The following is a 21,830-nucleotide window of genomic DNA, read 5'->3' as shown; positions in this document are numbered from 1 at the left end:
AAGTGAAGAGCTGGATACTATCCCGTGCCTAGCAGTTGATCTGGGCTGCAAACATCCATGAACCGGCATCTGGGATACTCTGGGACACGGGGTGCAAGGAGAACTTGCAGCCACGTTTGAGGATGACGATGGGGAGCTGCGGGGATGCTCAGGTGGCATGGGGACACCCAGAGCCAGAACACACAAACTCTGTGTCTTCCGTCCAGAGAGGGTTAACTCGCACTTGCAGCAGGCAGCCTCATGCCATTAAGTCAGGGAGAGTAATGAAATTTCATTTAATTTGTCAGGAAGAAAGTGCTAATGTTAAAAGGCATTTAATAAAAAGGGGGAGATTCTTTGAAAGGAAGCCTTTAAGTAATTACTTCAAGTGTCTTAGGCCTACTCACCAGAATATTTACATTAGTGTCTCCCAGCGCCAAAGTGTAATTAAATTAGTGCAGCATTTACATTCCATCCTGTTTTTTTTAAGAAGTGTGATTTTATTAACAATTCTCAAAAAAAGAAAAGCAAGCCTTGATCTAATCAAATCAGGTGTTAGTATTTTTTTAATGTTCTCACCGAGAAAACTACTGAGTAAACTGGCTTGGAGAAGGTGGGGAGAGGGGAGGAAGAAAACTTCATCTCAGTTTTAAGTTCCTGCCCTGGGACTGATGTGGAAAATTCCGGCCAAACCTGTACAGACTGCAAGGGTCTACTGGTAGAGCTTGCAGCGTAAGTCTGGCTGTCTTCGCAAACTGCAGAGGTACACGGGTGAGGAGAAGGAGATGGAGAGGCAGTGAAGGTGGCATCAGCTGGAAGAAGCAAGGGATAGACCTGTGGGCTGCCCATCCCATGGATGTGTGCAGGGCTCAACATCAGGGAACAGCAAGCTGCAAAATGCTAAAAAAATCTGTTTTGCATATTTTGCTACTAAAAAATTATCTTTTTTGGAAAATATATATGTAACAGTCTTCTAGGGGAGGACAAGTTTTCCACCTTGAACTAAAGGGGATATCTTCTATTTTACTTAGCTTCATTGTAAGAGTGGCATTTTAAAAACAGATTGAAGGAAAGACAATAGAAATTCACTAGAGATAAAGCACATCTGGGCAAATCCTGTTTTGATGACAGAGGTGGCTTAGTTTGTTACACACAGTCACAGAATTACCAGTGCCAGTACCAGAGGACACTGGAGCTGTATACCAAGAAAGAAAAACCTATGGAATATTTTTTCTAACAAAACAAAACAAACCAAAACAAAGCAAAGCAAAGTAAAGTTAAACTAAACTAAAGTAAACTAAACTAAACTATCATTTTGCAAATGTTGAAATGTTTTGCTAAAAGATACATAATTGCATTAAAAATTACCTCAGGAGTTAGCTGACCATTACATATCGCTTTGGTCAAAATGAGAGGAAGGTGTTTCCATCACAGAGTAACTACTATCTTCTGGTTGTTAAACTCAGCTGGGAGTCTATGGGGGACACAAATTCAAGTCTCTAAGAGAAACTAAGCAAAACAGACCTTTAAATATGACTCTGTTTCTTCATTACCTAGAGAGATGTTGCTTGACTGGTTTTATTTCATGTGAAACTTTGCTAGATAGAAATGTATTTTGAGTGATGATGAATACAAATAAACAGAAACATTTTCTAGAGTTGCATTGGAACAGTGCCTATAACTATATAAAAGCTAAAGCCACTATAACTACTGTATAGCTTTCACCTGGGATATAGGAGTCTCAGATTCAGATTTCTGCTGTGCCTATTTATCAGTAGGAACTTCAAGCAAGGTCTCTAGCAAAATATATACAGAAAGTGTCTAAAAAGGTAGGGTCATGCTTCCTTTGCTTGCATTCACATAGTCCTGTATCTTGTAAATGCTCTTAGTGGATATGAGGAACAGGTTCTAATTTGCGATGTGAAAGATAATTTAAAAAATAATTTAAGTGTGAATATTCACCAATACAGAGAGTTTCAGTGTCCTAGCAATCGTTTTTCACCATGCCTAGTTTTCCTGTAAGTGACTCTGAGAGATGTTCTAGCAGGAACAAGTCTCACTATACTGAAAAATTATCATGCACAGTGATTAAAAGCTTTCTCCACCCTGTGTTTAAAGCCTTTTCTGAAAAGAAGAAAGAAAAACTTTGTAGCTGAGAAAAAGCCCTTGCTTCTGCTGCTACCTCTTCTAAGCATCTGCAGTGGGGGTGGCTGGGATTTGGTGCTAAATCAAAGGATTTTGCAGGATAACAATAGCTGAGCTATCGGTAGGGGAAAAGCATACATGTGCAACTCCATCCTAGATTCAATGGTTTCCTCTTCCCGTGGTACAGTGGATTCAAAGGCAGTCTAAAAACTCAAAGATCCTGGAAAAATATCTGAGCTAGGGGAAACCGTCAATGAAATGGTGACGGGCTGACACTTTCAGAAGGAAAAGAGGAAAAAACTGTAAAAGCAATGCTCTCTCCTTCTTCCTGCCAGGGCTGTGATGTTATTTACAACTTCATAAGTTCTCTTGTATGTATCTGCCCGATTCAAAGTGGCTTTTTTATTTTTTCCTGTGCTCCACAGGCTTCACACCCTTTGAAGGATGACTGACAAAAGGTTGTGTTTTGAAGTTGCTGTCTGAGTCATGACAAAGACATTGCAGTCTCCCAAAGCGGCCCTGGCAGGGGCAAAGCCTGGCTGGGACAGCCTGGATGGTGCTGCCATGGTCAAGGATGGACCTGGATGGGTTGAACTCTCTGTTCGCTCAGGAGTCAAAATGTTTAATAACAGCATGGTTAAGAGGAGGGAAAGGAATTGAAAAGCATTGGTGCATGAAGATGGTCTGAGTCATGGAGATGGCTGATCTATCAGACTGTTTCATGTGTCCCATTGGGTCTTTTTAAAATTTAACCAGTGGGTCATCACAGCATCCCACTAACCACATCTTCATTGTTCTTACCTGAAAGGACATCAAACCCATCCCCACCTCTCACAACTAATTTTCAAATAATTTAAAGATTGGCAACAACTGTTTTATTTTATTCTATTTTTGACTTTTGAGGTATTAGGTTTTTGAGCGTGGAGCTTTATTTGTGGACCGGCAAGCAAAACAGGCAGTGAAACATGCTAGGATTGTCACCACCGAGCCGTGGAGCGTCTGCACTGTTCATCAGACCTGGTGCTATCAACAGCTGCTGTGTCAAAGAGACCTGAATCTAGTATCTATTTACATGGGGTTCAAATCGAGCACCTGGTGTTTTTGGAAGGTACGAGCGTTTCACGCTGCAGCAATTTTGATCACACGTTTGTAAGGGAGATGAGGTTCAGGACAAGCAGCACTCTGTTCCTGATTAGGGCAAAAATAAATCAATCCTGCAAAAAGGCTCTATAATCTGGAGAAAAACGAACTTGCTGAATGTTGAAAACTTTTGAAAAGCCACACTTTTCCTCTAGATGCCTGAGCAGGAGCTAATCTCTTTCAGAGATCTGGTCCTGTCTCTTAAAAACACATTTTTTTATGGTAGAACAGCTGTTGTTGCTTCTGTTGTGATGATCTGGGTGAAAAGTTTGGTAACAGAGAGGGAGGCTTTAAAAAAAGCAAAAGGCAAAAAAACTCCAAAAAAATTCCTCCCCAAACCCACCCACTGAAAAAAACCCTTCTGCTCTGGCCTTCCAGAGACATAAAACCTCTAGTGCTTTTTAATGCAATTAAAACAAATGCTGACGTTATTTATAGCTAAATTACTGGCAAGAAAAACAACTAATGACCAAAACCCACATTTGTACCATTAAAAAAAAAAGAAAGAAAATCCTAAAGGGAATGATTTGTAAGGATGTGGTTAAACCTATTTATACCCTGGGTTCTATTTGTTTTACAGCCAGCGGTGCACGAACAACATGAAAGGTTATCTTTGACAAGGTTTTAGCTATTATTTTCTTCCAGTGAAATGGTATTTCTTGAGAAAAAAAGGTCTTCAGAACAAAATAACAATAAATCCTGATTTAGATACATAAAGCTGCCATCGATATCACATAATATCAGTGTTCTTTCTCACTCGATACAGGCGTTTTTAAGATAAATGGTAAAACTGAACTGGAAATCCATCTGGCCAGCTGCCTGATCTAATGAATAACCCCACTTTGGCTCCTGCAATGTAAGCAGAAAGAGTTCTCTCCCGGCCGCTTTCGTCTGTCATGAATCTACAAGACAGCCGACATAATATCTGGGCGACAACAGCGTGCTAACAGTGCAGTGACTTCCATTTTCTTTGCTTTCTATTGATTTTCACTTAATAACTGGCGAAATACTAAACGTCCGCCCTGAGTACCTAATAAATCCTGCCTGAGCTTTTTATTGAGGAGAATTTAATAAAAACAACCATTGCGGCTGAGGGATTTTTCTTCTGGACAGAACACGGTGAGGGGTGGGTGGTGTGTGCGGGGCTGGGGGGAGAGACATTTGAATTTTCTAATTTTTTTTTTGGCAAGATTTCCCACCCCCCTTCTCCTTGCTGCCCTCTTGAGGACCCAGCATCATTTCTTCCAAAGGGACCCAGTTACTTTGCCTTGTGTTTTCTCCTTGTCCAGAAATGGCCACCGCACACACATATCGCCACGAGACGGAGAAGAAGAAGGACATTTGCAGAAGGAATGCACTTCCATCCTGTCCACCCTACCCACCCACACTTCCAATCTGATTTCAATTTTGTTAATTGTTATGAAGGCTCCCTAATTGCCAAGCGCGGGGGCTGTCAGAATCCTACAATAACACGCTTTTTATTGTCCCATTTTACAGCTATTTTATGTTTGACACTTGACACGCAGGCGTGAAGATCCCCTGTCGGATTGGTTGGCTACTGTAACAAAATGGCATTTTTAAGTTATACGAAGTGTTAAATCTGCATCCAGTTAGAAACAAAACAAAACAAAACCCGGTGGTTTATAAGTTGACAATTAATCCTAATTGTTAGCTTGGGAAAAAAAAAAACACTGGAAAAACAAAAGTAAAAGGCCAAACCTCTTCTTTCTCTAGCTGTCCAGCAAGCATGAATGTGTGTGTGTATATATATATGTTGATACATACGTTATGTACAGTTTTCCTTACTGAAGATGAATTAGGAGAGACCGGGACACCGTTCCTAAGCACAACGTATTATTTTCCTCTGCATAACGTCCTGGAACGGCTCTCTTTCTTTGCCAATAAACTCAACAGAGTTCCTATTATACAAAGCTGCTCTTTTAAAGCATTTGACAGTTTTTATTTTAATTGACACAGAGGCAGTTTCAAAGTCATTGGGTTTAATGAACAATCATCTTAGCATTTGCCTGCTCAAATCCTCTTATTCCCAGCAGTTCACAGTAAAGTTTATTCTAATGGTTGAAATTAAAAAAGGAGAGAGAGGCAAGTAGAAATGTTGAGGAGCTTATATAAAAATCTGCGAATCTCAAGTTTTGTGCAGTGCTGTTATGAAAACTACTCAGCCATGCAAAGCAATAAGAGGTTTAATTACTCATTGGTAGTCCCTCTGCTGCTCCTGATGTGGTGTGTGGTGTTGAGGAGGCCTGGGAGAGATAATTGAGGCATATGGGTGGAGTACAGCGCTGTTGTAGCAGCTCATCTATTTTTTTCTCTTATTTTTCTGTGTGCCATGGTCCGGTTCTCCTGCGGGGCAGAAGGCTCGACAGTTCGGCATGGAGAACTATCCAGTAGATGACTCTGATTTGAAGCATGTAAGGACCTTGCAAGGGAAGAGGACATCTCCTGGTGTTCTGGCAAATCCACACTGACTCGATCCAGCAGCTGCAAGAGGCAGTGTGAGAATTAAACCTCTGAACCTCCAAAAAAAGATCTATTTTCAGGTTCGGATTAGTCTATCCAATCTAGGCATTACTGGGCTCATGTGGCCAAGGATTTAACGGCTTGTAATAAGCGTAACACCAGTGACAGCTATGGTGTTTCCCTTCTGCAGGGTATTACAGGATGAAGAGAAGGACACGATTACTGAACCTGAACAAAACCTGGACCTTTAAAACCACGTGGAGGGAATATTCAAATCCAGGAATTCTTGCATTTGTTTATAGTTTAGTGTCCATTTTAAGGCAGACTAATTCATAAACCACCTTCATCGCATGAATTCATGTGGCAGCCCCATGAGAATAAGAAAGTACTAAAAGTTTCTCCTCTGGTTTATCACTATATGTTAATGACATTCAGCAGCTGGAAGTAAAATCGACGTTCCAGCAGGGTGTGATCAAATTGTTCTCCATAGCTCACCAGCCAGTAATTCGTGTACTACCTGTCATTAGAGCTTGGAAACCTCTTTCCTAAACTAAAATCTTTTTACAGTTTTTACCAAATGGATAAAATAAGAAGAAATTTTATCACTACCTAAATGGAGTAATAGACTGACAGGACATATTTGCATTCTGAATAGATTAGCTGGTCTTTTAAATATTTATTTGTGTCTATTTTCAAAGTCCCTGATCTTCTGAAATTTTCCAAACACTTCTGATTTGACAGACTGGGAAATCTGTCTGCAGCTCCAATTATACTTGAAAAGATACATATAAATGATTTGACAAGTTAAAAATTAGCAGCAAGTTCTATACCTAGCAAGATTTTGTAACCAGCAGTTCATAATTCATGATACTTCACTCTAAAGTTCATGTAAATTCCGTATGTGTGGGATCCTTTAATTGGTAAGCATAAAGGTATATTGCTATTCACCTAATGTATTCTATTGCTCAACAAAAGGTTGTTGTAGTGAGCTCTGATTGTGACAAATGATTTACTATTAGGAACATTCTGTAATTATTGTTCGGTGGTACCACAGACCGATACATCATTAACATGATAGACGACCTTTTATATCAGCAAAAATAACTAAATTAATAAAAATGGCTTCATTCCAAACCCTGTCAGAAAGCCAATACTAGAAACAATCAAGTATCAGTGATACCTGAAAAGACCAGAGTTATATTTTTGTTAAGCAAATCTTATTGTTTGTGTAATAACATTGACATGTGCTGTAGAATAGAGGGCCGGATTTTCAGCCGCTGTGAATCAATGATCTAATTAATTCTATTTATGTAGAGACACACCACTCCACATCTGTCAAGGGTATGATATGTAGGATTTTATTGTACTGCTAAAAGCAAGACTGCAAATGAAGTATCAGAAAACTTTTTTTTTCTCTTCAAGAATTCTGGGAACTGATGCAAGTGTGCTCTGACATGCTGGTTCTTCAAACAGATTCTGCTCCCAATTACATCCACACAAGTCTGGTGTGACTGTCCTAAATGAAATACTTCCTCCAAACCTAGATCTCCGTCATTTGAGTTTGGAGAGGCCAGAATCCCATCCTTTAACCATTAAAGTTAGGAATTTAGAAAACTAGCTGAAGAATAGATTTTTTTTTTTCTACCAAAGAAACTAAGCTCAAGATCATGAATTCTTTGTTATCCACTATGCTGTATCCACTTTTTAAGTTTTTTTCAAATACTTGAAAAAAGAATGCAGTTTCTCATGGTAAAGAGTGAGCCTCTAGTTCTGGAGTCAGTGCTGCTTTGCAGAATACAGATAACTTGGAGGTGATGCCATTTGCTGTCTCCATTTAAATTCCTATCAATTGCAGATAATTTTTATGAGGAAAACAACTACCTTTTGGGAAGTGGCGTGAGTCCCCCAGGCTATGTCCCTGAGCCCGCCGAGGAGCCAGCAGGGAGTAACAAACACAGATACTGCTGCTTGGGGAAGGGTTGGAGATAGTGGCTACAGAGCACTTCTACTCATTAATTTCTTTCATGGCTTCATTTCTAACATCTCCCATTCTCTCCCTCCCCTTTAGTATGGGACAGCCCCCTATATTAGAAAGGTGGGAGGAAAAGCCATGCTGAGACTGAGGCTGGAGCAATCCCTGCAGAAAGCCATGACCACGGCTGAATGTACCACTCCGGACTACTCCTCTACTGTTTTTTGTTTTATTCAGACCTCGCCTATATCCATCCTCTTATTCCATCTCTTCTTCCTCCTTTTGTCATTCTAACAAGTTGTTCATTCCAAGGTGACCCACAAAAAGATTAAATAGGTGTCTTGAACTCTGTTGGACAGTTGAAAAATGGTCAGTGTCACATCTCTCTCTTATTTTTTTCCATTATTGTTCAAGTGTAAGATCCTTCATCAGGGACTGTTCTGGGTATAGGTGTTTCACATCTGGCTTTCTCAGTTGTCCATGTATACATCACAATGGTAAATATGGCAAACAAGTATTAGGTGGCTGGATCACAAAATGTTGCATGAAACCTGACTTGGTTTGCTTCACCATAATAAATTCTCAGGGTGTTTTTCCAGTGACACATGCTGAAAGAAGAGCAAAAAACCAATTAATGTACAGGTCATTGTCTTCTAACAGGCAAGGAACAAGATTTTGGGACTTCACTCCTTCAGCAGCTGTGTTACTAACTCACTGTGTAACCTTCAGCAAATCCCTTTATTGCATCTCTGTAAAATATTGGTAATGAATTTACGTTTTGTAAAGTGCTGGGAGATCCACAGATGAAAAGCACTATATAAACTAAGTGTTATTAATGTGATTCACTCACTGAAATGAAATCTCTGTTGAGCAAAATACTGGTCTGTAAAATTTATATTTAAAGTTACATATTTTACAGCACCAAGAGAATGAAGGTTGTGTCACTGTTTCCAACATATAAACTATATTTAGCAATTTATTCCTTGGCTTCTCTCTAAGTAAAAGAAAACAGCTTGATGTTTAAAAATAACATTTTGTAGGCTTGACGTTCATAATTTGGACTGGAATATTTTTTAAACAATTATTTAAAAAGAATGAAAAATCTCTTTCTGCTCATACAGAATAAATTTTAATTCTTGCCTGGGCCATACGTATGAAGGTTAGCCATTTATCTTGAATAGTTATTTCACTTTCATATGAACATTGCTATAGAAATATGTTTCTGATGTCAATTATTTTTGTATTTTCTTTTAATGCACAGCTTGCCTTTTACTGTTGCATCCTGTGAAACAGTGGGGCAGTGTTTGAATACTGGACAGTTCAGTTTTGTGGCAAAACTTCTCTATTTTTTACTGCTGAGATGGGCTAAGTTGCAAAAGGTTATACAAACCACATAACTGTAGGAAAGTATATTTGACTCTTAAAAACCTTTTGATTTTATTAACTGATATTACCTATAACATATTCAAGGAAATTGGTTCAAACATCTGAGTTTTAACCCCTTTTTTTTTTTTTTGTTTTTTTAAGAAAGAGAGCATTCATCTCTGATCTTCTCCAATAGTTCATTTTCAAACATCTTTTTGTATAAAAAGCTTTTGGTTCACAGTGACTTCTGCCAGGAATATAGCCCAGCTTTTTTGTCTTGAATCAATTAATCAATTATCACTATTACTAGAGTCTAGGGAAGGAAGAAAAAGTTTTTACAGAACTTTACCAGAGGATGTAACTAGTCAAGAAGAGATTAATCTGGATTCCATCTTAGGTGAAATGTTGATAAGAGTCTGATAAAAACCAAAAAGTCTGTCTAAGGACTGTGCATGAGACCCTTCACATTTGTTTCCTTGGCTCCTACTTGTCATCACCGTACCAAGAGACACTAGAGTTGGACTCAAAAGTACCCTCTTTTGAGGAGGTCAAACTAAATGGACACCTTTTTCTAGTTCTGGCATCTGAATTGCAATTCTAAGCTCCTACCACCTGACCTTTGTTTTAAGTTCCCTCCATTAGGTATGAGTTATTATCTATAGAAATCTGTTTGACCGACTATCATGTTCAAACCCCCTTTGAGGAGCTTGAAGAAGCCCAGAAGCACCTACGCAGCTATCACCTTCTTCACTTATTATACAACACTCAGGTCCTGATGGATACGATGCCCTAACTTACTGTGAATATCTAGCCACTAGACATCAGCGTCACAAAATGTCTGGAGGCTATAGGTAACCTGGAAAAGCATATCTCTTAACTGGAAATAGAACCTACAGCAAAATGTGAATGTAAACCCAACTGATTGAGGAGGTGAAGCAATGTTTTGTAAAGAAAAGCACGCAACAGCCCCTAGAGCTATGGCCCTGTTTATAGTAGAGAGATGAAGGTGCTACCACAAACGTTCTTTGTAGCAAGGTCTGTAGCTGCTTTTAATTCCAATATAATATAATATAATATAATATAATATAATATAAGGAAATTAGGCAGGTATCAGACTACTTCCAATCTCCAGCAACCACAAGAAAAGGCAAGCCTTGTTGCTTGTGCATTTCCTTGGAATGCTACATGGAGATATTAAGTAAATCTTACGAATTATTTTCATTTTTTGAATAGGTCCTTGTTTTCCAGACTTTAGACTCAAAGAGATAATCTTTGTCCAGTTCTTCTAGATCAAGGCTAGGCTTCTTCCTAGCAGTCAGCAGTGATTCTTTGAAATAATTTTCAAAGCCAAATGTTGGCTGGAACTATTTTAGGCCTTGCCTTTTCTACCTTGGCCCTATCTGAAAGGAAGAAGTTTGCCCTTGAAAGAGAGTTAAACTGCTATGATTCACCAACTTGGAAGAATTGCAGGATGCTGACTGCTTGAAATGGTGCCTCCCACTGGACCAGTGCAAGTTTCCTTCCTTCTTGTCTGACCAAGCCATTAAGAAGTTAGACAATTCCCTGAAGGTTACCTCCAAGGAATATCCAAAAAAGGAAATACCCAGCCCTGGAAAGGTAATTTACCTAGACAGGATTTGAAATGCAAGGTTCTCAGTTGAGGGACAAAGTCCTATATCCCATCTGTCTGTGGGAATACAACTTCACAAGCTTTTCATCCCTTGAGCTAACAACTGCAGACGTTCCACTGGGAGGTGTCCTATAAAATCCAAGGTACTTGGAGATCCATCTATTAACGCATCTGGTCTGTTTGAGCAAGAAATGTGGCATATCAGTGTTCTTGGAGAAACAGTGGCAGAGCAGCATCCTCAATTTGAGAATGGTTTGAATCCTCATCTGTGTGTGGTGTCTCCTGAACAAAAGCTATTTTTGACTTGGTAGATGCACAAGTGGGAGGAAATGCCAGCTATCTGTCTTTAGGGACTCGCTGTAATTTGTTTCCTTTGTTCTTCAGGAGCAGATCCCGGTATTTCAGAATAGCTACTCTTGTGAGAAACCAGTCCTAATGCCTGCTGCACTGGTGGAGCCTCTTGCTAAGAAACCAGTCTCCAGGCCAAAGTATATTGTACTCTACCCAAACACAGTGATGCTGTTTGAAATCAAAGGGGCTGGTAGGCTGAGGAAAGCTCACACAATATCTACTCTTTAGGGTGAGAAATACACTTCACAGGACTTCCGGCTAGTTAAAATATTTATCAGAGATTTTTATTTCTTCTATGTTTTCAAAGCCCAGTTTACTGCTGAGGAAAATGCACTGGAAAGGAACTTGTGAGGGGCTGGAGCAACTGCATGGAAATGGGTAAAAGTGACTTGGGAGCTCTGCAGCAGTTTCTTGGAAGCAGGAGCATCCTCACCCCTGTGCTTCTTGGTCTCCTGGGCATTTTTGAGGAAAAAATAATGGCTGTAGAAAGAAAGATACAGCACCGGGAGTAACAGACTGGGCTGAAAGCACTAACCGGTCATGCAAATGAGAGAAGCTTTTAGTAAATAACAGATGAACACAGTTTTAATCCTTAATCAAGTTGGCTTTGGCCTGTAGGAAGACTGCATTTTAAAATATACCTCTTCCCACCACTTCTTTCCCTCCCCACCTTCTCTGCACTCAACAGCCCATGCAAAAATGCTGAAGAAGTCTTCATTAAAAAAAACCCCAACCACAAACAAACAAAAAACCCCAGTGTCTCCAGAATATCAGTATATTGAAAAACCCTGACAACGGTGTGAATATATTTTCAGCACCTGTTCAGTACTTAGCCAGATGCCTCTTTATTTCAAGGTTTGTGAATACTTACCTGCTTGTTCGATATATTGGGTTTAAAATGTGCAAAAAGGTGCAGCAGGAGGAATTTGTGAAAGTTCCTTATCACAATTCCTCTTTTGAAGCCTGAAAGTGAAACTTTGTGGATCAGATGGACAAATTTCTTCCTTTTCTTTCTTGCTTGTGTGCCTCTCTCCATCTCTGCGCCTCAGTTTCCCCTTCTATAAAAAGTGCTTGTGGTTTGGACTTTGAACTTTACTGTGATCTACTGATGCAGAGTGATGATTTACCCTACACTACAATTTCCAAGTAAAGAACTGCCCTTCTCCATGATGGCCAAGCTGGACAGTAACTACAATGAGGATGTGACTGCTTGGGTGCGGAGAAAGAACAACTCCTTCCTGGGTCTGGCCACTGAGATTTCATCTTTTACACCATTGTCATGATTCAGGGCTATTTGCCACATAAAGCTTTAAAAGGACTGTTCCTTCCTTGGGTGCGAGTCCGATATGGATATATAAATGCATCAGAATTTTTTTAAGCCTGAAACACATTTTTCTCAGAACTTTAATTTTTGATGTTAAAGATACAGCTGTCTCTCGCAGCACAAGAGGCCTCAGACTTTCACAGCTCCAAGACATAGATGTCTGATTACTTAAGCTCTATTTGAAATTAAATTCCAGCCTCAGGGGCATTTTGATAATAAATTAATTTAGGGAAGAAGTTTCTTTCACAGACACAAACATCCTCTACAGCCAAGCTCTGTGCCAGTATATCCACAGAGAAAATTTTAGGGTACTTTCCCCAAATTTCTTCTTCCTGTATTCTTTTCTATGGTTTGACTACCTGATTCACCATTTCTTTTGGAAGGTACTACTCTCCTGCACTTGACTCAGCTTTATTGCACTTCCAAGTTTTCCTCAAGCTAAGCACGTCTACATCACTACTGAAATCTGCCTTTGAGGATGCCACGAGCCCGACAACACATCTGAGCTTCCTTTCCCCTCTTAATCCTGCCTTGTATTCATAGCAGAGTCACCTTGATGACTGTTTGCTGCTTCTCCTCAGAGTCCCTCTTATTTTGGGGGAATAGAGAAAGGAATTAGCAATCAGGCTGGAAGTGGGGCTCACGGAGCGGATGCTGTCTGGATCCACGTGCTCAGAGGCCATGTGCCATACAAGTGCCGGGCATGCTGAGCACCCGGGGATGGGGGCCAGGAGGGTGAGGTCAACCTTGTGGGCAGGTGGTGGAGTTGGGCTGAATCTGACCCCAAGCTGATACCTTGTACGTGTGGAAGGAGACGGAATTTCCCAAGCAACAGTGGTTTTGTTCCTTGTAGAGAGGAAGGTAAATAGAATTTTAAAAATGAGGCTGAGAGAAGTGAATAGCTTTCTGCTGGCTTTGGTTTCCCCCAGGAATCATTTCTGATCCTGTATTTTTGTCTTCAACAAATTTAGGCCATATTTTCCTGTTGCTGTATTTCAGCCTTCATTTGATACCAGACTACAGTGGCTTACAACAGTGATCAAAATGAATGTTGAATTCCCAAGGACTTTACTGAGGTTGCTGTATCCAACACTCAGAAAAGCACTTTGAAAAGGGGACTAAGGATTATTATTCCCATTTTATGGATACAGTGTCATATTATCACAGACGTCGAGATGAAGCATTATCTTGCACATATTTCTTGTCCATAGGAAACCAAGGAGGGAGGTGGAAATCTCAAGATCCAGCAAATTTACAGACCGCTTCCAGTAAAAAGATAAGCACTTCATCTTCTGTGGTTTGCCTCACCTTGATTTCTACTTTTCTTCTCACACTAACCCTGGCTAGGAAGAGGGAAAAGAGAGAGAACATTGATGAAGGACTTGCAGGAGTTTTGCTTGTAGCCAAATTCTGCTATCAACCACTTCTCGGGAAATCTTGCTTACAGGGACTGGATTTTAGGACTGCATTTGCATTCAATGATAATGATTTTCTTTTAGTCCAGCTGGGATAACTGCAAAGATAGTGCCCAACTGCAACTCTGTTGAAGGGAGAGTGCAAAATAGATTACACTTCTAAGATGAGTGGAGCAGTGGGAAGGCAAAATACTCAAGAAAGATCCATGCTGTTAGAGACGTAACAAGGACTCTGGATTATGCAGGTTAAAATAACTCCTTGGCTATGCCTTGTATCAATTATTATTATCACTTCCAAGTGGGGCACTTATTTTTTTTTTTTTTAAACAGGTAAACCTTTAAAAAAATAGCCTGGATCTTTAGATAGAATTGAATGTTCTGTGACTTTAAATGAAAGCTCCACTGTTGTTGGGCAAATAAATTTAAACCACTTAACATGGCAGAGAAGGTCAGGCAAGCTTATTATAGTGATCATAGCGTTACAGCTATTGCGATTGACCGCTGCTCTTTGGAATCACCAATAATCAGAGGCCGCAAGCTGTGTTTGCAGAGAAAGGTCATCATTCATTTTTTTCGAAGCATTAATATCTTTTGTTTGTTTGGCTCAACATGAAACAGGAATCGATAGAGGTAATTCACAGAGCAATTAGCCCCTCATCTGTCAAACGGTGTCTGGGTGTATTTAACAAAAAGACCTTTGGAAAGGTTTAAAAAGGAGGAAAGTGCCTGTACAATCAACAATTTATATTTTCTACATGACACATTGTGTATGTATCTGTGAAGAGACGGGACCTTGGGACTAAAAAAATATACATAAAACATGCTGTAAATCTGTACTCAGACTTTGAAAACCCACAGTGAGACAAACTGTTAACTGACTTGGAAAAGTTTTCCATGCTGTTCTTAGTGAAGATAAAAATTTTCTACCCGAGGCTCAGGGAAAAAGTTAGACAGCTGTTCAAAAACTTGTCAGATTAATTACATGAAAAGGAATGGGACAGCATAAAATGTAAAAGGGCAGAGACAGAGGCAAAAGGTCCCTTGCAGCCCTGCTCCTACAGTTTAGGGTACTATGAGTCCCTTTCTCCCCGCAGAGGATTTTCTTTATGGGGACACTTAGGAGAGTTAAGGAAAACTGAGAAAAAGTGCAGAAATCAGAACATAAGTTATTGCTCTGTTACACTTATGAAATCTTTATGTAAGCACTGGTGAACTCTCAAATTTGAGAGACTAAACTGGGAGAATAAAGCTACAGTAGATCAAGGGCATTTTATTTCTGAATAAGATTGTCTACCAGGGGATTTAATATACATTAAGATTTAGCTGTATACTGTCTGTATTTGGAGGTAGAGGACTGGCAAAGAGCATATGGACTGTTAAAAAGGGGTGTATTTTAGATGTATCAGAAAAGGTTTGGAGGTTGTCCCAGAAGTTCAGATGCTTATTCCAGAAAAAATTTGGCTATCTCAGCCACTTAAGAATAAGGCTCTGGACTCTATTAGATGAGTAATTGTAGGTTAAGCTTTCCTCATTTTTTGTCTCAATGCTGAAATTCTGTATCACATTAGAAAGCTTAGAGTTGGCGAAAATTAAGACCTCTTCCAAAGTCCAGGACTTTGAGTTCCAGTTAAAGTGAATTTTAAAAGTCCCACCAGAAAGCTCTCTGTACTTTCATGTTCTCAGTGACTTTTATACCTTATCCTGCAGCATCAATTTTATTCATTTATTCAGTTAGTTATCTTCAGGACTCGGAAGGTGCTGTGGACCCCACCCTTTGATAACACTAGGAATTTTGCTTAATTGGAGCCTGTAGAAGTTACAGACCTAGGCAGATGCTCATTACAGTCACTCAATTCATTTAAATAGGTTTCTAGCAGCAGACTCCACATCAAGGTCTTCAGATGTGGACAGAAGGTGTGTTAAGCCCAGTTTACGAACTATGTCATGTTGTCAGTATGTTCTTTAAAGCCTCAACCCTATTTCATTGTCAAAGGCACCAAAGGCACCTCATGAAAAAGCAAGAGAAAATGGTTCTTGAGCACTGTTGATACTTTAAAGTCGCTTCTAGATTGGAGCTGTCTTCCTAGATCCAAAACTGACTCTTTTTCCATCAAGCCTTCTGTGATTTTGTTTTGGGCCTTTTTTTAAGCCGAAACACTTGCTCAAATGATTTGAAACTTTTTACTTCATGGGTGGCCATTTTAATTTGCAGTAAAATGGGGAGATTATCTTTGTGACCTCAAAAAGCCCATCAGTGATTTGCGAAACTTTTATCATATATTGTGAAATTAACATTAAAAATTTAAATGTAATGTTCTAGAAAGAATGTGCTATTTCAATCTGAGGAAAATTTAGACAAAATATAGCAGTCAGCTTTTTGCTTGCAAGATCTTAGTTTCTTAATCTTCAAAATGCAATATATATAGTGAATGAAAGAAATAAATTCATAAATGAATTTAATTTTCCTATCTCAATCAATTTCCTAATAAGCTGATCTCCATGTCACATCTCTAATACTCTAGCGTTAGTTCACAACTGTTCTGGTAGTCTCTCTGTTCCTTTGTTGTTTTTTCCTTTTAGATATCGCTTCAAGCTTTCAGTGCCAATTCTGGACTTCTGCTGAAAACAGATAGAGGAAAAACTTTTCCTTACTACATACACATTTTTAAATCTAAGGCATCCAAAACACTGTAAGTTAAACAGTCATTGGATTTTTTACTGATATTTCACTAATTCTTAACTTTTTTTATGTACAGTGCTGTGCAGATAGTTTGAGAAACTTCATAAAAAACAGCTTTCAGACACTAGTCCGAGGGCAATCAGTGGTCTGTGAGATTACGGCAGGTGGTCTTCAAAGTCCTATTATCTTTGTGGTCAAAGTTTTATTATCTTTTTGTTGTTTTTTCAATTAAAAGTTTGATTAACTATACTTGGTTGTTCATGACGCACTTGGAGTGCTGACAATGTTCTGTTTGCCCCCAAAGTGTGAGAACGAGTGCTCTAGAAGAGGATTATATTCCTTCCTCTTTTGATAATGGTGAGTTAAATTCTTGCAGGCTCTTCTGTGAATTTTCTGTGATTTTATGAATCTATTCTTAGATTTAGCTAGATGGATAGGCTGCTGGGGACTGTGTTACTCTGTTATTGTCACTGAGGTAGGATAGTCCATCAGCAAAACACCTCTTAAATATCAGTCCTGGCTACCATCCAGAGAAAACCAAGACATGCTATTGAACAACACTTAGGACCAAATCTTTCTTCCTCCTCTGCCACCACTAAGCAAATTCGTTAAAGGTCTTGGCCTGTATTTAAAATAACATGAGCTTAAAGAACTTGCTAGTGTTTTATCTTAGAAGACATTAAGTGTTAGAGGAAAGGCCAAAAAAAATGTTGGCAGACTCCTCATCCAAAAAGTTCAAAGATGGTGTTGATACCTTAATGTCCAATCTATCCTTACACATCTGTTTGCCAGGCAACTTGTCTAAGGAGTTGGGCAGGGTTTTCAAAGGAGCAAATGGCAGTGAGATGCCTGACTACCATTTGTGCCTTTGAAAAATCTACCTTCTTGTCTACAGTGACGTTTCCCCGAAAATTTACCATCAGCGGTAAGAATAAATGGTTTTGACAGTCACTCAACAACTGCAAGCAATTAGAATCATCTAGATCTGCACTGACTCTACATGCCACAGCATTTAAAATACCGGCAGTCAGTTTGTTAGCACTCCCACTGGTGAGCACAATCTCTCTCTGTATCTGTGAAACATTTCCAGGTAAGTCAGTTATGAATAATTGCCGCTCCAAACAAAGTTAAAAAAAGAGGCGGAGACCTTTGTGCTTTGCACAATAAAGGGAACACATTGCATTGAAAGTCAGCAAAAGCCAAAGAACCTCAAGAGAAAAAGACATTATTTAGTAGATTTACAGTAGTATTTTTACACATTACAGCAAGTCAGAACTGGAAATGAATGAGTTTAAGGCATGCTGTCATTCAAAAAAAGAACAAAGTACTAATTGCTGTTTGGCATCACATTTTTGTTTATATTTATGACTGCCTTTCTTAAAAGCCTGACTTCCTCTTCATGTGCAGGTTTCCTTAAACAGTTTTAAACTAAACAATTAAACTTTCATTCATGGATATAATCTAATAGGAAGGAATTCTTCTGTCACGTTGTTTTATGCTCTTGATGAAGAAAATATTTCAAGTTTGCTTTACAAATCTTTTAGGAAAACAAAATCCTGTAGGACAGCAACTCTCAAGAATAACCCACACTATGTCCCTACATGAGAGAAGGTAGCAGTTCCTTTTTGTGGCGACTTTGGCAGCTGCATTTTCTTAGCTGAGAGCAACATTTCTTGGAAATGGAAGGGATATTTATCTCTGTTTTGCAAAGGCTCAGGGTACACCTGTTCTTTATCTCAAGGACCTATCCAAGGGTAACTTCAAGACTCGCCTGCTTTTCCAGACTATTGGCAAGTTTAGCCTCAGGAAGAGTCAAGGGTGTCCTCTAGAGGGTATGTGCCCTATCATACTGAACGAGCACAGCAGCTGGAAGTCAGTTTTCAGCCATGTGCTGCACCATGGAGCATCCTCCACTTACAAGGGCTTTCTGCAATAACTCATAAAATACCCAAAGCTTAAGAAATATGAATGCTCTGTCTTGGAGGACAGTAAATTCTGAAGGAAAGAGCTGACAAAGTATAGAGATAGTAAAGGAGTTTGGCCCAGATGACACAAAAAGCCCATAGCAGAGGCAGAAAGTGAACCAAATTCCAAGGTAGGGACAGTTGCCACGCTCCTCTTAGAAGTAAATAAAGCCTCTGTTGGAGCTGAAATATTTCCACAAATCAATTTGGCTTTGAAATAGCATATTTTACTGAAAAGTTTCTAGTTAGCTGTGTTGTTAACAGCAGGCCAAGTCCTGAAATCCTTTATTCAGGTAAGAAGAGCAACAAAATGTAGAACAGCTTCTATGGTGAACTCAGTAGGTATCAGATGGAGAGATGTACCTGGAACAAACCTCAGGCCTGGATCAGGAGAAAGCTACCCTTGCTTTCTACTGGAGCCATGTCACGCGCTTCTGTCCTGCCATTAGTGTGGAAATGCTTATGCAGACTGCTTTCAGAGCTCCATAGTGCTTTATGGAGGTTAGGCTTGTTATTTATCCAGATCCAATTTGGATCTGGATATTGCTGAATTTTTGAGAGTCCTCATATAATGAGCTTTGGGCCACAGTCAAATCTGTGCAATAGAGAAGGCATTTTGGGAAAGAGTCCTGTAAACCTATTGGAACTGGATTTTCAAAAGCACCTAAGTGAACTACACTTTTTCAGAGACTTGTGAGTGCCTTTAAAAATCTCATCCTTTGAGATCTGGGTTTCAGAAAACGTTCAAGCTGACATGGAGGATAAAGTTCTTGTAATAATAATTGCAGCATCACGGCCTGTACAGTCTTCTTTTCCTTTGACTGGATTGCCAGTACATTCCCTCAAACCAAAATAGGACCCAGTGTCCCTGGGTTTCAGTTTTACCATCTCCGGTTGAATGCAATGATAGCTTGTTTTGTTTTGTTTTGGGTTTTGTTTTGGGTTTTGGTTTTGCTTTTTTGAAGTAAAGACCTGCTAGAAGAAAACTGTTAATTCACCTACAGTTAGCAGACTTGTGTTTGAGAATCTGTCTGCTGTCACACTTCTCCTCTATATTATTAACTACTTGTACCTCACGGATAGTCCCTGTTTATGTTGTTTCAGTTAATAAGTCTTCTCAGGTAACCTCATAGGGTTCTAGTGTTCAAGTTTTACTGAAGAATGGCCTGAATGTCACATTTGTGAGCAGAACGGGATTTTCAGTTCCTATCTTCCAAAACTGTCATGAAATGTTTTTTTCAGCTCCATCTCAATCTCTGTCAGACTATTGTTTTTATGTGGACTTGTTTATGACTGCTGGAACCTACACAGAGATGTCTTCTCACACTCCTCCATGTACACACGGTCTCGATACCTTCCTCAAGCATGCTCCCTCTCCTGCAGATCTATCATATGTACTTTGATATTTGATCCATGTGCTCCCAGTAGGAATCTTGTGACAAATCATTCTTTTACATCATTGCCACATGCCTCAAAGTGAAAACATACTTTGGGTGGGGAAGGAAACCTAGTTATAAGTTCAATTAAAGCAAAATTAGGGACCTGCTAATAAAATTGGATTTTCTTGACACTTTTAGTCAATGCAAAAATAATTGTGGGAATATAAAAGGTTTTTTATGGTCAATTATTCTTGTCTTAGTAAGTATCTATAATCATAACCTCCTCTGAATAGGTAATAATCCTCAGCAGGGAGAAGAGAAACTTCCCTGCAGGACCATAAGGAAGGTAAAACGTTATCACATGCATGCATAAAATATATTAATATTGAGATGGTGCCAGTGCTAAGGTCAGATGGTTAGACATCTTTTCTTCCCCAGAAAATATACTATTCCACCTTATTGGACTGCTGACATCCAATTGATCTGCATTATTGCTCTTTGGCAAGTGTATGTGCACCTAAATGTTTCAGATAATAGGTTTTACAGTATTAGGTAAAAGCTTCCTTGAAGTCTCAAGCAATATCAAAGAAGTATAAATTGTAGAATAGGAAAGATGAAGATGACACTGGAAAGCTTTGAATGAGATGTCATTTTGCATTTAGAAAGACAACTGAAAAAGTTAAGACAAAAAGAGGGGAAAAATGCTATCCCCTCATTTTTTCAGCAAATGCCCTTAAAGGCTTACAAATGACCTCTTAGCAGAAATGAGTTTCTCTTGGGTTTCAGACCCTGTTTATTATCTGGAAAAGAGATGAGGAGGGAAAAGCAACAGAAAAGTCTGACAAATTATGCTTTTTGAAGGTAAAATGCTTCCCATCAGCAGTGCAGTGAGAATGTACTGTACATGTCAGCTAGATGTTGACATGTTCGTGTTCTTCACAAGGTACTTCACCACACAAGGAGCATGAAGAACTTTTCTGGGGAAAATCCTTCTGGAATCTGAATCAAGTGACGTCACCATCCCACACATCGTGCCTGGGAAATCCAGATTACTCCTGGTAATGAAAGGGGAAAGGGAAGCGTGTTCTGTAAATAGGGAGCTTGAACCCAGATTCTCTGGCTGCCACCCAGATGTCTCTCAGTACAAATGGGCTCATCTGATCTCTCCAGTCAATTTTATTCTGGAAAGTAGCCAGTGGGCCTAGTTCATGACCCAGTGATGTCATTATAATTCATTTTCGCTCACCACCAAGCCTTCTGAACTTTCCATTTTACAATGGGTCTTTTTAATAAAGAAGGCAGTCATGAATAGAATTCATAAGCACTCCTAATGATTTATAATCTTTTTTTTTTTATCTTTAAAATGGACAATCCTGCCTTCTCTGTCACAACTGCTTAGGGAGGTTTATTTCTTCTGTCATAAAACACAGTATAGATTTTATAGGTAAAACGAATGCTATTGCCACCTACTTAAAAAGGGGAGCTCCTGTGAATATAAAAAGTCCTCTTCTGGTTCAGCAGAATAAAGTTACTGCGATAAAGAGGCAGTTACTGTATCGATGTGTCTCTGATTATAGCAAATGTGTGGAGGCTTTCATTGGAATGACTGGACCACTTCCCCACCACCATCCGTGAGGTATTGCAGCTTGCACGGCACGGTACGAGTGCGCCGGAGAAGACCTGAACAGCTGCGGCATGTATAACCTGCAGCCCGTACCTGCACAAACAAGACATTGCTGAACTTGGCTCCAGCGCCCTCCTGAAGCCTTGCCTCATTGAACTTGTTTAACCCCTCCCAGCTAAAATAAACTTTCCTGAGATTACTTCACTTATCCTCGGCATGGATCTTTTCACCCCTGGGTTGTAGGAGCTGAGTGGATGATCAATGCATTTGCAGCCTGCACTGTAATTTAACTTGCTGTGTCTGACAGGAGATGTGGAATTGCTAAAGAGAGGCTTTACTTGTAATCTTCTTATCATCTTATCCTGGAGTGTTTGTGAAGGG

This window comes from Gavia stellata, chromosome 13 (genome assembly GCF_030936135.1).
Source record: "Gavia stellata isolate bGavSte3 chromosome 13, bGavSte3.hap2, whole genome shotgun sequence".
Classification (NCBI taxonomy): Eukaryota; Metazoa; Chordata; class Aves; order Gaviiformes; family Gaviidae; genus Gavia; species Gavia stellata.
This window is presented reverse-complemented; position numbering follows the sequence as displayed.